The 17,914-nt window shown below is 33.8% G+C and overlaps 1 protein-coding gene across 1 annotated transcript in view; it reads left to right on the top strand.

The window, feature by feature from the left end:
- LRRTM4 (leucine rich repeat transmembrane neuronal 4) overlaps positions 1-17,914 on the top strand; it is a 1,027,999-nt gene that overhangs the window by 242,377 nt on the left and 767,708 nt on the right.

The raw sequence follows: 17,914 nt of genomic DNA on the forward strand, positions 1-17,914 counted from the left end.
TTTCATAACAAAAGCCAAAATAGCAGTTCCTGAACAAGACGGAATTATAATGTTCTCTCACAGTGCAGTTCAAATATAAGTAGCCCAGGTTGCTATGAATATTTCTCAGTGCAGCTCTGACATCCTAAACCCATAGATTCCATATTGTGGCCTAAAATCACTGCTCCATTCACCAAGCTTGTTTTCTAGTCAGTGGAAAGGTTGGCAGAAGAACTTGCCTCTTTGCTTTAATGGCATGATCCGGAATTTTCACAATTTATTTAAATCCCATTGTCTGGACCTCCGGCACCTGGTCATACCTAACTACAGCTAAGCAGACATATATAGCCTTTGGTGGCCATATACCAGAAAAATATTGCCGTTCTTATTCTAAAAGAGTAAGAGCAAAATGGGAAAGGGAGAGCAAAGGTAGTCTATCCACAATTGACATTATTAGTCTTCTTTAAATTGACCTATCTCCATACTGACCCATTATTCCTGGTCTTTATTCTCAGTGAGTCTGTTGGTGATTTCTTCAATATCTACTTCTCTAATACAGCCCACATAATGCTGACCCACACAGAATATGTATACAAATCTTGCTATATTTCACCCCATTTCTTTCTAGCAGTTAATTACAAATTCTCTCATAATTCACCTGCAGTCTTTTGCTTAACTCCCTCTTTCTTTGGCGTTTCCTTATCGAATAGATTTCTTCCTTTGTAAGCAACAAAACCCAGATCTAGTTAACTGAGGAAAAATCAAGTATGCTACTGAAACTACACTAAGTGTCTCCCTGTCATCACAGGACAAGTTAAAATTTCGTACTATGCTCAGACCCATCTGGAGATTTGAGAAACATGAATTCGTGAAACTTCCTCAGGGCTGCTAACAGATAACTCAGTTCCAACAGCCTTCAGTGCCTGAGCCTCAAGATTCAGATGGCTTCATAAGAGGATCTGATTGACCTTACTTTGGCCAAAATTTCACGCCTTGTTTCCTGGGATACATGTCAAGGAAAAAAGAAGGGGTGGATTGGGATTTGGGATCTCATAAACACAGTTCCCTGAAGGAAGGGGTGATGAGTAACAAACACAGAAGATGGTAACCCCTCTTCCTTGGATGCTACCCGTCATTCTTAACCTTTCTATTTGAATACTTTTATTGACCTTTATTTGGAGATGAGTTACAAATTGTCCAAATCACCATTTTGTCCCTTAGCTTCTTGGCTAAGTATTTTATGCTCTTTGAGCATTAATTTTATTATTTTAAAAGTTAGAGTATTATTTTTGGTAACTTCCTATGTCTATTTACATTAAAAAATTCCTAAGATGCCAGTTGTGTTTTAAGACTTAAAAATATTAGTTTCTGGGGCGCCTGGGTGGCTCAGTGGGTTAAAGCCTCTGCCTTCGGCTCAGGTCATGATCCCGGGGTCCTGGGATCGAGCCCCGCATTCGGGCTCTCTGCTCAGCGGGGAGCCTGCTTCCCTTTCTCTCTCTCTGCCTGCCTCTCTGCCTACTTGTGATCTCTCTCTGTCAAATAAATAAATAAAAATCTTTAAAAAAATATTAGTTTCTATATTTATTAATTTGATCAGTGTTGCAGAATTAATTAATCGCTAACCCTTGCATTTATGTTTATTTTTCATGTTAGCTAATGTATAAAATTGTAAATTCATCAAGAGATCATTTACTAAATTTTTATCTTCTAAAAGGCTTACTTTAGAGCTTACCATTTACTTAGCATTGCAGAAATACTCCTTCCTTAACTGATTGTTGCATCTACATTTTTCAACTGCCATAGTTTTACTAATTCTTCAAATTGAAAGGATAAGAAGGAAGAAACTAACTTTATGAAATAAACATTTACAAATCTAGATCTCTCCATATTTCAACTTTTATTGATCAGCCAACGCTAGGCGGAGTTGGATAGTGAAAAGGGTTTTGCATTTTGATTGAGTGAGATTCCGTGGAAAAGGTTGCCTTGATTTATTAATGATTCCTGCCTTAGGTGCAGAGGAGGGTCTGGTGATATGTACGACTCCTTAACAAGAGCCTGCGTGTTTCAAACTGCCCTGTGCAAGATGAAGCACGTCAGCAACTTGACATGCAGATTCCGTTTTCTTAAGATCTGGGGTGGGACACAAGATGATGCATTTTTAACAACTTACCAACTGATGTGGATACTGCTGGTCGACAGTTTGCACTTTGAGTATGAAGGCCATAAATGTTTATTAATCAATTAGACCATTTCTCACTGAGTTTTTCTGGCTTATGTAAATGAAAGTTCATGCACACATGCATACACAGATGTAACAAATATTTATTGACTCTTCACTCTGTATTGGGCAATTTTCTCAGTATAGAAATACAGCCATGAATAAAGTAAGTCCCCGATATCACAGGTATGTGTGTGTGTGGGGGGGGTGTGTTTAAGGGAAGGAGGAAATGGATCTGGAAAGAAGCAGAACAGCAGGAGTTAAACAAATACAATAATAAATAAGTACCCAAACAAAGGGTATCTTGCTCTGGGGATCTTTACTCGAAGCCCCTTTTTCTGTTTAGCAGCTTACATACCCAGTTGTTCTTAAGCAAATAAACAAGCTTAATCTATTCTGTAGCAAATAAAATAGGACAGATTGAGTAAAAACTACTAGACATTGCCTGGATATTCCCCCCCACTTAGCCATAGTTCTTGGACCTTCCATAAGTCATAATAAGACAGAATAAATTTCAGTGTCTGGTGCAGAACTTTATGCTCAATGGCCCAATGAATCAGCTGCACTAAAATCCTCACTAGTCCACGAAACAGTCTACTCTCCACTGAAGAGACAAGCTGGCATGTGCAGGTAATATTCAGTCCCAGCTTTTTATCAGTTTTAACCATTACAATGAAAATACCAAAAGTCCCTCACCCACAGAACAACCATTCAAAATAGGAGAACATCTGGAGAGGTGGGTGGTCAGTTATAAGGGAGAATTTAACTTTGAAAAACATCTAGATATAAATCATCACAAGGATTTTTTAACAGTCATGAAGAGTTGGACTTGGGTGGAATTAATATTTAAGCTGGAATAAGACTCCTTGGGAGCAAATGAGATACTGTTCATTGGTAAGTTTAGGTATGTTTCTTACTAAACAGGGAGGAAGCTCAAAAGAATATAAAGAAATGACAAAGGAAAAGTTTTCAGTTTTCTTTTGAACATTTGACTGTTGTGAGGGCAAATTAATGACCATGTTATATATGCTCCAGAACTGGCTCTTTAGACCTTTCTTTTTTGGTCTTTGTGCTATTGTCGCTTAACTGGGCACTGATGCTGTGGTCCGGTGACAAAAAAAAACAACAAAAACAAAAATACCATGACCCAACTAAGATCTTAAGGTCTTACTAAGTCACTGCATAAAAAGAAATTCAATAAAATCATTGGAGGTAGTTTCAGTAGGAGAAACCAGCTCTAGTCTGAGCTCATCATCCCTTCCTCAACCAGTTTAAATCCTTACATCTCACCTAACAACAGAGGCACAAAAGAAACAATGATTTTTACCCACATGACCAACTAATGGGGAAAAAAATATTCTTAGGGAGCACAGTATTATACCCAATTATAAAATTTTCTTATTAGAAATAAAGGTAGCTTGTAGCCTGAGGTACTTGTCTTGGTTTACCTCACTATTCACAGCTGCAGCAAGGACAAAGATGGGTAGGTCTCATTATAAGTCCTCATGCTTAAAAGGTCTACATCCTACCATTGTCTGTCCCACAACAAAATAAGAATGTTTCTGCAAAGTGAGTTTCAGTCTCCAAATTGGAAACTAGAAACTCTTTCAATACTAACATAATAAATTTTACAGCTGAAAATACAATTAAAATTTAGGCCTTGCTAGATACCACTTCCATCCAGGGCCTGATTTCCCCTCCCTTCCTTTCTCCCTTTTTTCTAACTGCCCTCTGTCCCATTTTTCATCCCCCTCCCCATCTCCTTGATTGAATTCTTTCTCTCTTTCTCTCTCTCTCTCTTGCTTGCTTGTTTGCTTTCTTCTATGTACAGTTTAGTTTGAAAAATAAGAATTGTTTTAAAGACTTTGGGTATAAATAAAATAATGAATATAAAACTAATATTTTAAAGGATTATATACACTGGCAATAAGGAAAATGAAAAAAAAACTCCCTCTTTTTCTCTCTTTCTGCCTTATTTGCTCTTTTCTTGTACAGCTCTGAAAGAAACTGTATTCTATACATTATTTATTTTGCTGGGAGGGATAGCATAAAGAGTCCCTTTGGCACAGACTGTTTAGAAAAGGTGGTCAAGGCTAAACACTGTTCTACATAAAGTAGAATTCTTGACATGTTAAAAAAGGTAAGAACATATATATTCTATTATTGATGTGAAATAGATTTTTTTTATTTGAAGAAAAAAGGGAATTGGCCCTTAGGGCTTAAAAGAAGTGTTAAACTACAAAAGTCAAATGAATGTTTCTTCTAAAGTTTAAATAATTATCACTCATAAAAATAATCATAAAATGCCCAACATTTTATATTCTGTTATACTTCCTAAATGCTTTCCCATATGTTTTGATATAATTTTGTTCTCATAAATATCCTTGTGAAGGAGGGTGGGGAGTTATTAATTTTCTCTCTTATTCTCAGAGGCAGCCCCAAATCCTCACTGAGTAGATTAAATATGCATAACTTCATTTTTCATTCCCTGACTGATTCCAGAGTCAATATCTTAATATTGCTAAAAGAAGTTGCCTTCCTTAAACTAAGGCCTCTGTGATACAGAGAGAATATTTATAAGGTAATAAGTAAAGCATTTTTATGAAGGAGAACCCAGGTATTATGAAGAAAACATATTTCACATTTATTATATAATTTTAATTGTTGGAGAGGAAATGTTTCATCTAGGTACCCAGAAATTTTGTCTATAAAATAGTGATATATACTGTTATTAAAATGCATTTTCTTTGAAAGTAAATTTTTGTGTATTCTAAGATTTAACTCTTACTCATGAGTTAGGATTCTGAGTCTCTCACAGATTCAGTTTCCCTCACAATTTAAGAACTTGTAAAAGAGAACACCAAAGCTGGTATCAGAAGTTAAGATTTCATGTTATGCAGCAAGGCCTGGCAAAGAAGTCAGGGTATCTAAGGAACATAAGAAACTTCACAAATTCAAACTCAGAATGAGGAGAATGGTATTAGTTCTACTGAAGTCTAAGTCAAAGAATGTTAAAATATACCATGGAAAAATGAAGATAGTGGCAAATATACATAAATATATATTTCATATATCTATATGGATAAATCTCTAAATATCTACTCTATCATACATATATCTGGGACAGAGCTATCCAACAGAAATATTCTGAGAACCACAAGTCAAAGGCCTATATACAATTTAAATTTCCTAGTGACCACATTCAGAACTAAAAGAAACAATTTCAAAAATATATTTACTCAGTGCAATGAAGTCAAAATATTATGATTTCAGTATATGTAATCAAGATGTAATGTGTGTAATACAAAAAGTTAAGATAATTTTACCTTACATTCTTGAGGGTGCAGAATGAGGAAAAATGGGGCAATTTGTAGCATTATTTATCTGTATGTCCATGACAATCTTAATATGCCTTTTGAGCCTGGGAATGAAGACATGTTAATTCCATCAGCCTTGCACACCTTCTAGAAAAAAGGTGAACAGCTGTTTCCCTCATCTTTATTCCTCTAAGTAACTAAGAAACACCTGAAACATAAGTCAAGAAATAGAAATCAGTTTTAATAGCCACACAGCATTCTTTTGCAAATTTTAACAAATATCAGGTTAAATGGGTTATTTGATAAAAGTTCTTGCATTACAGGGGCTGATAATCATCTTTTTGAACTTATCTTTGCCTGAATGTGTATCAAAATCTTTGGAAATGCAAGTCATGTGAAAAGAGGGATTTATATAGAAATAATAGTAAAGTTTGGACTAAGATGGACTAAGTTTTGTCATATTTTTATGTTCTCATTCAGCTACCTTTCCTCTTCAGATATCTGAGGAAAAGACACACGTAAGAGATAGTAGTAGTACACAATGGACTGTGTAACCAGGCAACTTTGAACTGTAGGCCTATTGAAATTTTCTAGTGAGAAAGACTTGACCATGTGGAAATACAGTTTAACATATGCTAAAGAGAAAGGTATAAAAATAAATCATACAGTCTCTTCCTAAGCTAAATAGCCCTTATGAGGGCCACAGATACAACGTCATTTCTTTGTAGCCTGTGAGAAATAAACAGTTTTTATGTGCATGCACTGGTATATAACAAAGGAATGAAACTTACCCCAACAGAATCCCCAGGACTCTACTAAAGCCTCATCATTGACCTCTGGAGAAAGCAAGTCTTTGGCTTAGCAGTAGTGTGAAAGGGGGAACTATCTGGATTATAACATGGAGGATATCTAGTTAAAATATTTCATTTCCCCAAAGACAAAATTTTACATATTCCGTAATAGGTAATAGAAGTAAGTTGTTAGTGAAGCAGTGATTTGGTCATTTTGTCATTCTGCAAAATTGAGGAATGATTTTTCCAAGTTACTTTGTTTTCACAATAGAAAATGTCTGACTGTTACTCATATGGACAGAGAGAATTCAAATTTTAAGTTATGTACCTTTTTTGGCAGTCCTTGACCTGCATTTATTTTGCCTTGTTCAAGTATGAGAAAACACAGACATTAGGTGGTGTATTAAAGTACTATAGAAATTAAGGAGCAGAGGAGATCAGTATCAAAAAAGACTTAGAACAAAGAGTTTTAAATGAGCCATTTCGATTTCCAGAAGAAAACTCTGGTATAATTGATAGACTCTCTTACTGCAAAGTGAGACCTGCTCCATAAAAGTTGTTTGGAAAGCCAGCCAGGGGAAAGGCTGAAATAGAAAGGAAGAAAGATAAACTACCAAGACAAAGGAATGTTGTGCAAATGGAGAATGATGAGACACGGGAGGTTTTATAGACACCAAAATGTTCACAGTGGCTATTTGTTCTTTGTGCAGTTACAGTGATTTCTTTAAAAGTTTGTTTTTGCTTTTATATATTTTCCAAAATCTCTGCAGTGTATTACAAAAACTTTATGAGCTAGAATATAAATAAGTGGTATGAAATAGAAAATTTTAAATACGGATGGAAGGAATTGAAGACAGTTATAAAGACATTATCCATTAATGAAACTCCAGAGCTAGATGTTTTCACTTATTTCATGCAAACTTTTAGAAAACAAATTATTTTGTGCTCGCTTCGGCAGCACATATACTAGAAAACAGATTATTTTGAGGCACATTGGTGGGTCAGTCGGTTAAGCGTCTGCCTTCAGCTCAGGTCATGATCCCAGGGTCCTGGGATTGAGTCCCACATCGGGCTCCCTGCTCAGCAGAGAGCCTTCTACTCTGCCTGCCGCTCTGCCTACTTGTGCTCTCTCTCTATCTCTCTGCCAAATAAATAAATAAAATCTTTAAAAAACAAAAACAAAAAACTAGATTATTTCAGAATGCAGAAACTATTTAAAAATTATATAGCACAACCTAGGGCATATCTTGAGCCATAATTATGTATATAAAAAAGATATCTACAATAAATGCTAGTGAAGGACAATTTTTATAAAGCAATATGCACAAAATATTAAGTACAAGTTAAGAGAATTGAATAGCATTTCAGAATATCCATTATGTAAGACTAAGTAGAATCTAATACATGGAGTAAAAGTGTGTCTTTTTTTTTTTAAAGATTTTATTTATTTATTTGACAGAGAGAAAGATCACAAATAGGCAGAGAGAGAGGAAGGGAAGCAGGCTCCCCGCTGAGCAGATAGCCCGACGCGGGGCTTAATTCCAGGACTCCGGGATCATGACCTGAGCTGAAGGCAGAGGCTTTAACCCACTGAGCCACCCAGGCGCCCAGTAAAAGTGTGTCTTAACATGAGAAACCCTTGTCTGTGTTACTCTAGATCCAAAATAGAAGCATAGCAAAAACAAAAAATAAATAACATTTTGCTTTATTAAAACTTATTAAATTTATTAAAATTTCTGAGTAACTATGACTTTCTGAGATATATGTATATCTCATCCGAATATCCTTATTGGCTCTTTGGCCTATCAATTTTAATAATCTTTTCTTTCTCATTGGATGGACTAGACCTTCTGGAATAATATAGCAACAATATAGACTATTCTTTTTTTTTTTTTTTTTAAGATTTTATTTATCTATTTGAGAGAGTAAGAGAGATAATGAGAGGGAAGAGGGTCAGAGGGAGAAGCAGACTCCCTGTTAAGCTGGGAGTTCAACACAGGACTGGATTCTGGGACTCTGGGATCATGACCTGAGCTGAAGGCAGTTGCTTCACCAACTGAGTCACCCAGGCACCCCTAGACATTCTTTTTAAAAGATGCAAAACTTAGAGTTTTTTATTCTTAGGGTATCAGTTTCCAATTTAAAAATAGATATCATTATCATAAAGTGCCTCTATGTCACTTTTCCACAAAAATATTAGTACTTGATTTTTATTGAATTAAATACTATTTCACATTTTAAGATGATTATATAGATTTTTCAGGGTTTTTTTTTACATATTTATATAATTTATATAATGACTTGTGTTTATGGATTTCTCAGCAACCACAATGATAAATGAAGAACAATTTCTGTTAAACTACATACAATGTATTGTCCTTGAATATACTGCTTTATTCCTTTCAGAAATACAGTACACTTGTTGTAACTTTTAGTGTATTTGTTATACTCTTTAAGACGAGATAGACTTTCATTTTGTGACACTTCAGTTGGGTAATTTGTCTTTATGTCTTTGCTTTCACTTATGGGGATCTTTCTCTTGGGCATCTCTGCAGCCATGGCTGCCCAACCATTCTGCTACTTTGCATCTAGAAAACTGCAGGTCCCTCTTTCTTTGGGGCTCAATGTGCTAGTCTGTGTAGAAGGTAAAACATATGGAGTCAATCCAAGGATGCCTTTATCACTCTAACAGTGTAACAGCTAGAGAACTTCTGTTTGTAGGCAAATCTTTTAGAGTGCTCTTGGCAGTTCTTAATTTTTTTTCTCTTAAGCATGTTTATGAATTTTTTAAACAAAGATTCATAGCTAAGACCATAACTGTGTAGCACTGTTAATATCTTTTTGTATGTTTTTAGGCCAATTTTCATGCTTTCTGAATTTTTTACTTTATTTTTAAATAACTAATTTTTAGAGCAAAGATGCCTTCCAAATAACTTATGTAATTACTATTTTAATTATAAAAGCACATAAATTAGCTGATTACAAAACAAGTAATTATAAAATGTTGTCTTAGATGGGAATAAATTGTTAATGCTGTTAAATTAGAAGGGAATAAATTGTTAATGCTGGAGGAAATATGTGGCACTATAATAAAAAGAAAAGGTAGATAATAATTTTAAATTGTCTCTTTATTTTATTCTACCCATCCTCCTCCTCATGAAAAACACACCCATACCCACATACACTGTTTTTCTGACTATGAATAATTTAATCTTCTGCTGCTGAAATGCCTGAGAGAAAACTCACAAACACAATGATTAAACTGTGTTCAAGTTTATGATCATGAACCAAGTTTCCTTAATGTCTCCAGACAGCTACATTGTAAGTCCGTAGGCTACTCATACTTTCATGCTCTGTTCTTTAGCCAGCTATTTCTGACCCTTTTTATCTATTTTTCAAGTCTAATATCTCATCTTCCAACTTCATCCTATTGATGACCCTTGCTTTCTGTTTTGCTTTAAACATAATTGAAGCCAAGATAAGAGAAATCAGATTCTTCCCTTGACATTGACTCATCTATCACATGGACTCCTGCAAAGGTGTTCCTACCTCCTGACTCCTCTTGCCTTGTCCTTTAAAGTTGGTATATGGGTTACTGGTGAGACATGGTTTACTTTAGGTATGCTAGCTTGTCTGTTAGGGCACTAACTTTGGTTCTGTCTCAGGGCATACTCAGTGGGAGAGCATAGCTCACTTGGAATTTCAGTTGTTTGAGTAAAGCATGATAAGAGTTACTGGGTTTGTGGTTCAGAGGGGATCCAAGAAGGAAATGGGAAGAGAAGAGCAGATGCCCCTAGGATGAGATGAAGCAAGCAGATACACAGGCTATAACTTTAAGACATTTGTCCTTGGGAGTCTCATTTGGATCTTTATCTTCTCAGTGAGGGTTTGACAGTTTTTAATCAATGGCTGTGTAACTGTGAAGTTGTGGATGTGTCCAGGCTCCTAATATTTTGACAGTTGGGTGTGTGCCAGACCTATATGTGTCTTCCCAAGCTATCTGGAAGCTATAAATCAAAATTCTAAATGTATACCTGCTGTGTAGTACATAGATAAAATATACTCCCATTTTTATATATCCAAATTACCAAGCCTCCTATAAAACACAGGTCTTCTCCTGAGATAAGGAAGTGGGTACACTGCAGAAGAAAATAGATTTTATCATAGCTGGTTTTAAAATAAGATAAAGACTGTGATTTCTTAAACTGGTAATTCATACTAAATTTGTTTTTATATATCTTTGTACAAAAGCATAAAAGCATTTTAAGCCTACCAATGCCAGTTGCTTTGCTTTAAACTAAAACAACTAATAGACAGACTGTCACGTATTTCAAATATGATTAATATTGCCTTCATAAAATTGTATCAATGTAATTTGCCACATGGTATATTTAAACTCTTGTGATTCAAATTGCTTTTATATGACATTATCAAGATGAAGCAGACTTTGAAAAAATAATAACTTAATTCTTTTTAGCCACAGTTTATGACAGAAGAAAAAGGAAATAGAGGCATTGATCATGTTTTAATTGGTTGGCACATTTCCTTTGATCACCATTTCTCAAGGTGATGAAAATGCCCTTTCATTTTTGCTGATCTGTCAATATACTTTTTGAATGTTCCAAATTGCTCAAAGGAATTTGACATCTAAGAAGATGATGAAAAATTATCTTTCATCTAGCTGTAATGTTCTTAGAGTTCCGAAGAACCAAGCACTTTAAAAGTGTATTTAAATGTTTAAGCCTGGAATCTGCATCATAGCCATCTTTGAGATAGAAATACTCTGTTCTGGGCAAGACGGTCTTAGAAATTCTAGTCTTTTTTCCTTCTACTTCCCCCCCCCCTTTTTTTTTCCCTTCCTCATTCCTTCCTTCTTTCCTGCCTTCCTTTTCTTCCTTCCCTCCCTTCTGTCTCTTTCTCTCCATCATTCTCTTCCCTCCCTGTCTCCCTCTCCTCTTCTGTTTCTTTCTTTCATTCTTTGTTGTTGTTATTGTTGTTGTTCTTCTTCTTCTACTTCTTCTTCTTCTTCACTTATCACAACTAAAGGCTTATATCCCTTTGTAGCTTTCAAAAAATTCTCCATATCATTCTACCTGGAAGAACCCTGGGAAATGTACCTTCCATTGTTCTGGTGGCTCAAGGAACTTCTGTAGACTCTGTTTCATCACATCTCTTCTGGATCCTCTTTCTAGGGCTGTTCCTCAACCTTGAGATTTGTCACTTCATCTTTACAGCTTGAATGTATGCTCTGTGTGAACTTGGATTCCCTTCTAATCCTGCATTTTTGTTTCATGGGCTAATTTTGGCTCCATGATCTGAAGCCTGTCCTTGCCTAGTATCACTTCTCCTAACTCCATGTTTATTATGCCTTTAAAGAAGAGAGTATGGGGAAAAACAAAACAAAACAAAACAAAACAGAAAAGAAAAGAAACATAGTAATTGCTTCTTTCTTGATATATTTGGTATAGGAAGGAAAGCAGAAACCTGATTGTAGAAGACCTTGATTACCCAGATGTGTGTAACCAAAGGCATTTATTGAGGCTTTTATGATTAGGGTGGTAAAATGTTAAAAGTGATGTTTCCTACAGTTTATTTTGACAGAGATTTACAAGAGGGATTAAAGAAAGAATGCTGAAAAGACAGAGCTCAGAGAGTAGGCAGTGTGTTGGGAAATAGTGTTCCATAGCCAAGTGGTATTAAGAAGATGGAATTTCCCTTCTCTCTCTTTCTTTTTTTTTTTTTTTTTTTTGAGAAAGCATGCTCAATACTCCATAAATCCAGTGCATTAAAAAAATTGTGCTCTTGATTTGAAAGTAATATTGGAGGCCCTTCTAGTTAATTTGTTTCTACTTATAGCTTATACTTATAAGCATATATATATGCTTATAAATATATATATAAATTTAATATAAATTTATTTTATTATATATTTATATATAATATAAATATAATATAAAAATATAAATATATATGCTTATAAACATATATATATACTTATAAGACAGTGCTGATTCTTTTGAGAATTGTTTCCCAAGGATTTAGTTTGTACGTATGTGTCCATAGCTGCTTGAATTTTCCAGCTTTTTAGTCCTATGAGCATGATTACATGTTTTGGTGAAGCAAATATAAGCAAATATTTTGTCTCCACTTTGAAATTACTTTATGAAGCTTAAATAATTAGAAAATAATTTTTTGTTGAAGTCTTATACCCACGTTTATTCCTTTGCTGTGAATTATATATCTGCCCGATCTTTAGAAAGTTTAAAAACAACTACAGATCAAAGGAAGCAGTAAACTTGGTGGCAGAGTCTGCATGTGAAACATGATCAATCCTGTGTTCTACATTTTTCCTCGAAGTGATAAAATAGGAAAAAATCAAACCAGGGGAGAAAAGCCAATATTTTAGCTTTCTATACAATCACTAAATTCATTATGTTTCAGAAATGATAAAGGCTTTACCAATCAAAAACATAGTTTGCATACACATTATCTTAGAGAATAAGAAGGCAAAGATCAACTAGCCATTTTCATTGGTGAAAATATTTTAGAATTATAATGGCTTAACCTGGAAGTGTTGCATAGTCTTACCAGGTGCTAACTGTAGCTGCGGCCATATAGATTGTTACATTGTAGAACTATTTTACAATGAAACATGTAATTCCCAAATAGGAATGTGGTGAAAAGGAAACTTAGAAAACTTTTCATACCAACATCTTATTCTGTAAGAGAGACAAATAAGAAAGAAGCTAAAGTGATTCACCCAGTGTTTCTTGGGCTTGTCATGACTGAACCAGGGTTAGAATTAAGGTCTCCCAATTCAGTCTCCTTGAAATTTCACCAAAGCTGGTCTTTCTTTATTTCTAGATGTGTTTCCTGCAAAATAGCAAGCAAAAAATCAGATAATTTTTTTACTGTTTAAACATATAACCAGCATACAATTTGACAGTTCCTATGCACAAACATGGTCTTGAAAATAAAACACAAACATTTTCTTCTCCGAGACTGCTGACTTGTTCTCCTTAGATGCTTCCTACCATTATGTGCATGTGCAAATATTTCCATATTTCAAGTAGTATTTTTAAGTGCACTATTACATAACGTATACAGTTGTACCCTCCACATTAAACTCTAAATACTAAAAATTTTCTTTTTTTCATAGCCAAAGTAAAGAAAATTAGAAAAAATACATATATTTAATTTAAAAAAGAGCAAAGTCATGTTTACAATATCATTGTTTTTAAAAATAAGTTCATGGAGAAGTTTTACCTTACTAATTTTTTTGAATGAAAAGATATCACCATGCTTTTGGTTTTCATGTGACAAATATTCACTCTTCAAAAATGCTAACACATATTTTTGTAACTTAGAAAAAATAATTTCTACAAGAAATAGATTTATATGCCTATCAGGTAGATCTCCTCATTTAGTCTTTGTAAGTGTGTATAGACATATGAAAAGATGCAAGAAGGTTATAGGTAAGTTTAATAAAATTTTTTAAAAAACATAAATTTGACTTATTTTTTTAGCTGTCCATTACTTTAAGCTCATAGGCTAATCCACTTCTTTCCAATAGAAATATATTGTGAACCCCAGAGTTATTAAAATTTTTAATTACTCATTTTAATATTTATATGGTGGATATACCCAAAATACCACTTAAAATTGGAATCAATATACAAATTATTAATGAGATATTTTAGTTTATTTTTACATTATATTTTCACAATCCATTGTATATTTTTCAGTATAATTATCTTAATTTGACTATTCACATTTTGAGCGCTCAGTAGCTTCGTGAGATTAGTTGGCTTCTGTACTAGATAACATAAGTCTAGTCGTTTGAAACAGAAACAACAGAGCTCTTGATTTTTCCCTGTACATTTGATTTTCTCAATTCCTCCTGACTATAAAATGTGTATCCCTCATTTGCTTAAGCCCCAACATTAAGATATATTTTTCTCTTTCCTTTCTTACTAATCCATCATCATCGAGTCCTGTGGTTCTGCCTCCAAATAGAAATTTAGACTTATTCTATTTCTCTTGGCTCTCCTCCAGGCCACTGCTACCATTTACCTAGACATTACAATGCCCAAGTTTCTAGTTCTGTTAGTTCTACTCATTTCCACTGTCATTCTGTTATTTAAATCTACCATCATACCATGTGATTCTCCTACTTTAAACTAGAAAGTAGCTCCCATTGCTCTTAAAATTCAATCTCTTTGTCATGTCATACAAGGTCATATATTATATAAACTCTCTGTCTCTCAATCTATGCTATAAGTTAATAAGAATCTCAAAGTATTATTGCAAGGATAAATTTATTTTAGTGAATATTGGCAAAATTTTAAAAATTGTGTAGTGTGCATTAATATAAGTTCTTATTTATCCATAAATAAGGGGCCTTTCTTGCTTTTGGATTTTTGCTGAGGACAAAGTTCTAGTGTATGTGTGTTTAACAGAATCATGAGAGCTGATTAAAAAATGAAAAACTGACAAGAACATGGAATAATAATGTCCAATCCATATTTTCTGAGAGTGGAAACAATTGAGGAAAGTTTTGTCAATATATTATTTAATGATGAAGGTGAAACAAATTCCTCAATATCTAAAAATTGCTGATAGAGAATATCTGATTATCGATGGCACTAATTTTTTTCTTTGTTATTATTATTATTACTTTTAGATCTTCATACTATTTCAGTCCCAGAGACAATATGAGAGTAGAAGGGATCCAAATATGTTTTTCTTATAAATTTTCTAATAGCATTTTTGACATGGAAGGGAGGATTAAGTGGAATTACTTGAAATTTACATTCTACTTTACTGGATAACTTTGAGTAGTTTTTTACAAATAATAGTTTAAGATATTTATCATAAAAGTTAATATGCATATGAATACCTAAATACACTCTTAGCATCAACTTTCATAAATATAAAAACTCACATAGTGCAATCTCTGTGTCACTCAAAATTATAAAGGAAATAACTTGGAATATTATATGTGTTTAAGCTTTTTTAAAATCTCTCAGATTTAGGTCAAAGATAGTTTATTACTATGTTACTTATCTAATTTGTGTATCCTTGTTAAAGTTTTCTGTCTCAATCACAAATCTTGAAAAGCCAATATATAGGGGTGGCTGGGATTTCAGTTGGCTAAGTGTCTGCCTTCTGCTCAGGTCCTGATCTCAGGGTCCTGTGATGGAGCCCCACATCAGACTACCTGCTCAGTGGGGAGTCTGCTTCATCTCCCTCTGCCCCTCCCCCTTGCTTGTGCTCACTCACTCTCTCTCCCCATCTCTCTCTCAAATAAATAGATAAAATATTTAAAAAAAAATTTTTTTAAAAGCCAGTTATTAACAAGTCTGTTCAAAGTCCTTGTTCTGCAAACAACTTATGCACTGCAAAGAATACGTAGCCTTTGGTTAAACTTTTTCTAAAGTTGTGGCAATTGTGCAGAACCATTTTGGTATGACTTAATTTTAAAACAGAATCAAAATAGACTTAAAATTTCAATATGTAATAGGATTTTGAAAATGAGACTAATTCTTAAGATATAGGGAATAAATTTTGGTGTATATTCTGGTGAAAAATTAAATTATAGTAGAAAAATAACTATCTCACTTGAATGTTTTAATTACAATAACCTACAATTTCATTATAGTTAGCCTTGCTTGGCAATGGTCTTATTCTCATAATAGCATCTCTGAAGGGCCCCGCTACAGTATGCTCATGTCCTAATTCATTACCATGTAATTCTAGGTCTTCTTTATTTCAGTAATGATTCGTTCTTGGATGATTATTTTACATGCTTAATTACTATTCACAATTTTGAAAGTAACAGGAAGAAGACATTAATCCTATGCAGTAAAAATGTGATGCCTAAGAAGTTATGAGGGTAAAAGTTCACCTGCAGGTGATGATGAGCAGTTATAAAAGCAAAGATAACAGTGAAGTTGAGTTTACTATTCTGTTTGAAATTCCACAAGTTAATACTACCATAATTGCATGCTTCTCCCACTAAGGAAAAGAAATAAAAGAAGATTATGTGAAATTGGTTCTGTAGACCATTCATGGCATGGTTACCAAATATTTTAAAGATAAAGCAATCCTGTGGAAAGATTTAGAAAAGACCAGTGAAGTTAGTAATTCTATGGAATGAATATTTGTTGAAATAATGTTATTGACATTAGAAGTCAACCCTATTCTATATATTTAATACATCTTTCACATTTCTATATACTGTTTTGCAGTTTAAAATTTATCAACTTTTACGGAATGGGAATTGTGGCTTAGAAAAGTAGCTTAGACAAGATGATCTTGGCTTTAAGGGGGAGCGTCTAATACAATCTAGCTCTTCTGACTCTAAATATCCTTTTTACTACACAATATAATTACGAATAATCATTCCATTTAAAAGCTTTGGTCACTTTTTTGGTGGTGAGTTCTGATGCTACATAGTTTTGAGTGTTACTGTCTCCAAGTATCTTCTCCTTTTATGAGCGCTAGTGGTAATTCTCATGCAATGGTTTAGTTTACTAATTGAACTAGAATATATTTTGTCTTCATAGTGCTCCTACCAAATTTAGATACAAGTATACATTTTCAGATTACAAAGGTATGCTGTTATTTTTCTTCATCTATTCATTTTTTTAAACTGCTGTATCAGGATATAATTCACATATCACACAGTTCACCCATGTAAAGTATATGATTCAATGGACTTAGTGTATTCAAATATATTTGATACTATCATACAATCAAATTTAGAACATTTTCATCATTTCAAAAGAAACCCTGTGTCCATTATAAACATAAGACATCCCTTCACTTTCTCCCATCCCTCTTCCAGCTCTAAGCAGCCACTATTTTTTCTGCCTCTATTGACTTAAATGACTAATCTAGACACACCATATAGATGGAATAATATAGCATGTGGTCTTCTGTGACTGTCTTCTGCCTGGTTGCTTTCACTTAGTAAAATTTTTTCACAACTTATTTAGGTTGTATGCATTAGTATTTGTTTTTATGGTTGAATAATATTCCATAATCGTAATATTCCATTATATTCAATATTCCATTCTGGTAGTATCTCATTATATATATATGATGTGATATAATATAGTGTCTATTATATACATGTGCACACATGTGATAGTCCATAATAATAGTATTACATTATATTCAATATCCCATTCCAATAATATCCCTTATATATAAGTATCACACACACACATACACACACACACACACGTATACACACACACATATATACTGCATTTTGACTATTCTTTCATCAGTTGATGGATATTTGGGTTGTTTACACATTTTAGCACAATTAATGATCATGGATACATGGACAATGCTATTATAAACAATTGTGTACAAGTTTTTGCACGGATGTCTTTTTATTTCTTTGGGCTAACTACCTAGAAGTAGAATTGGTGGGTCGTATGGTAACTCTGTATTTACTTGAGAAACTTTCTGTTTTCAAAGAAGTTGTACCATTTTACATTGCTGCTACCAATGTGTGACGGTGGCAGTTTCTCATCAACACTTGTTATTCTCTGACTTAAAGATTAGCCATCCTAGTGATTATGATAGCTCGTTAT

This window comes from Lutra lutra, chromosome 9 (genome assembly GCF_902655055.1).
Source record: "Lutra lutra chromosome 9, mLutLut1.2, whole genome shotgun sequence".
Lineage (NCBI taxonomy): Eukaryota > Metazoa > Chordata > Mammalia > Carnivora > Mustelidae > Lutra > Lutra lutra.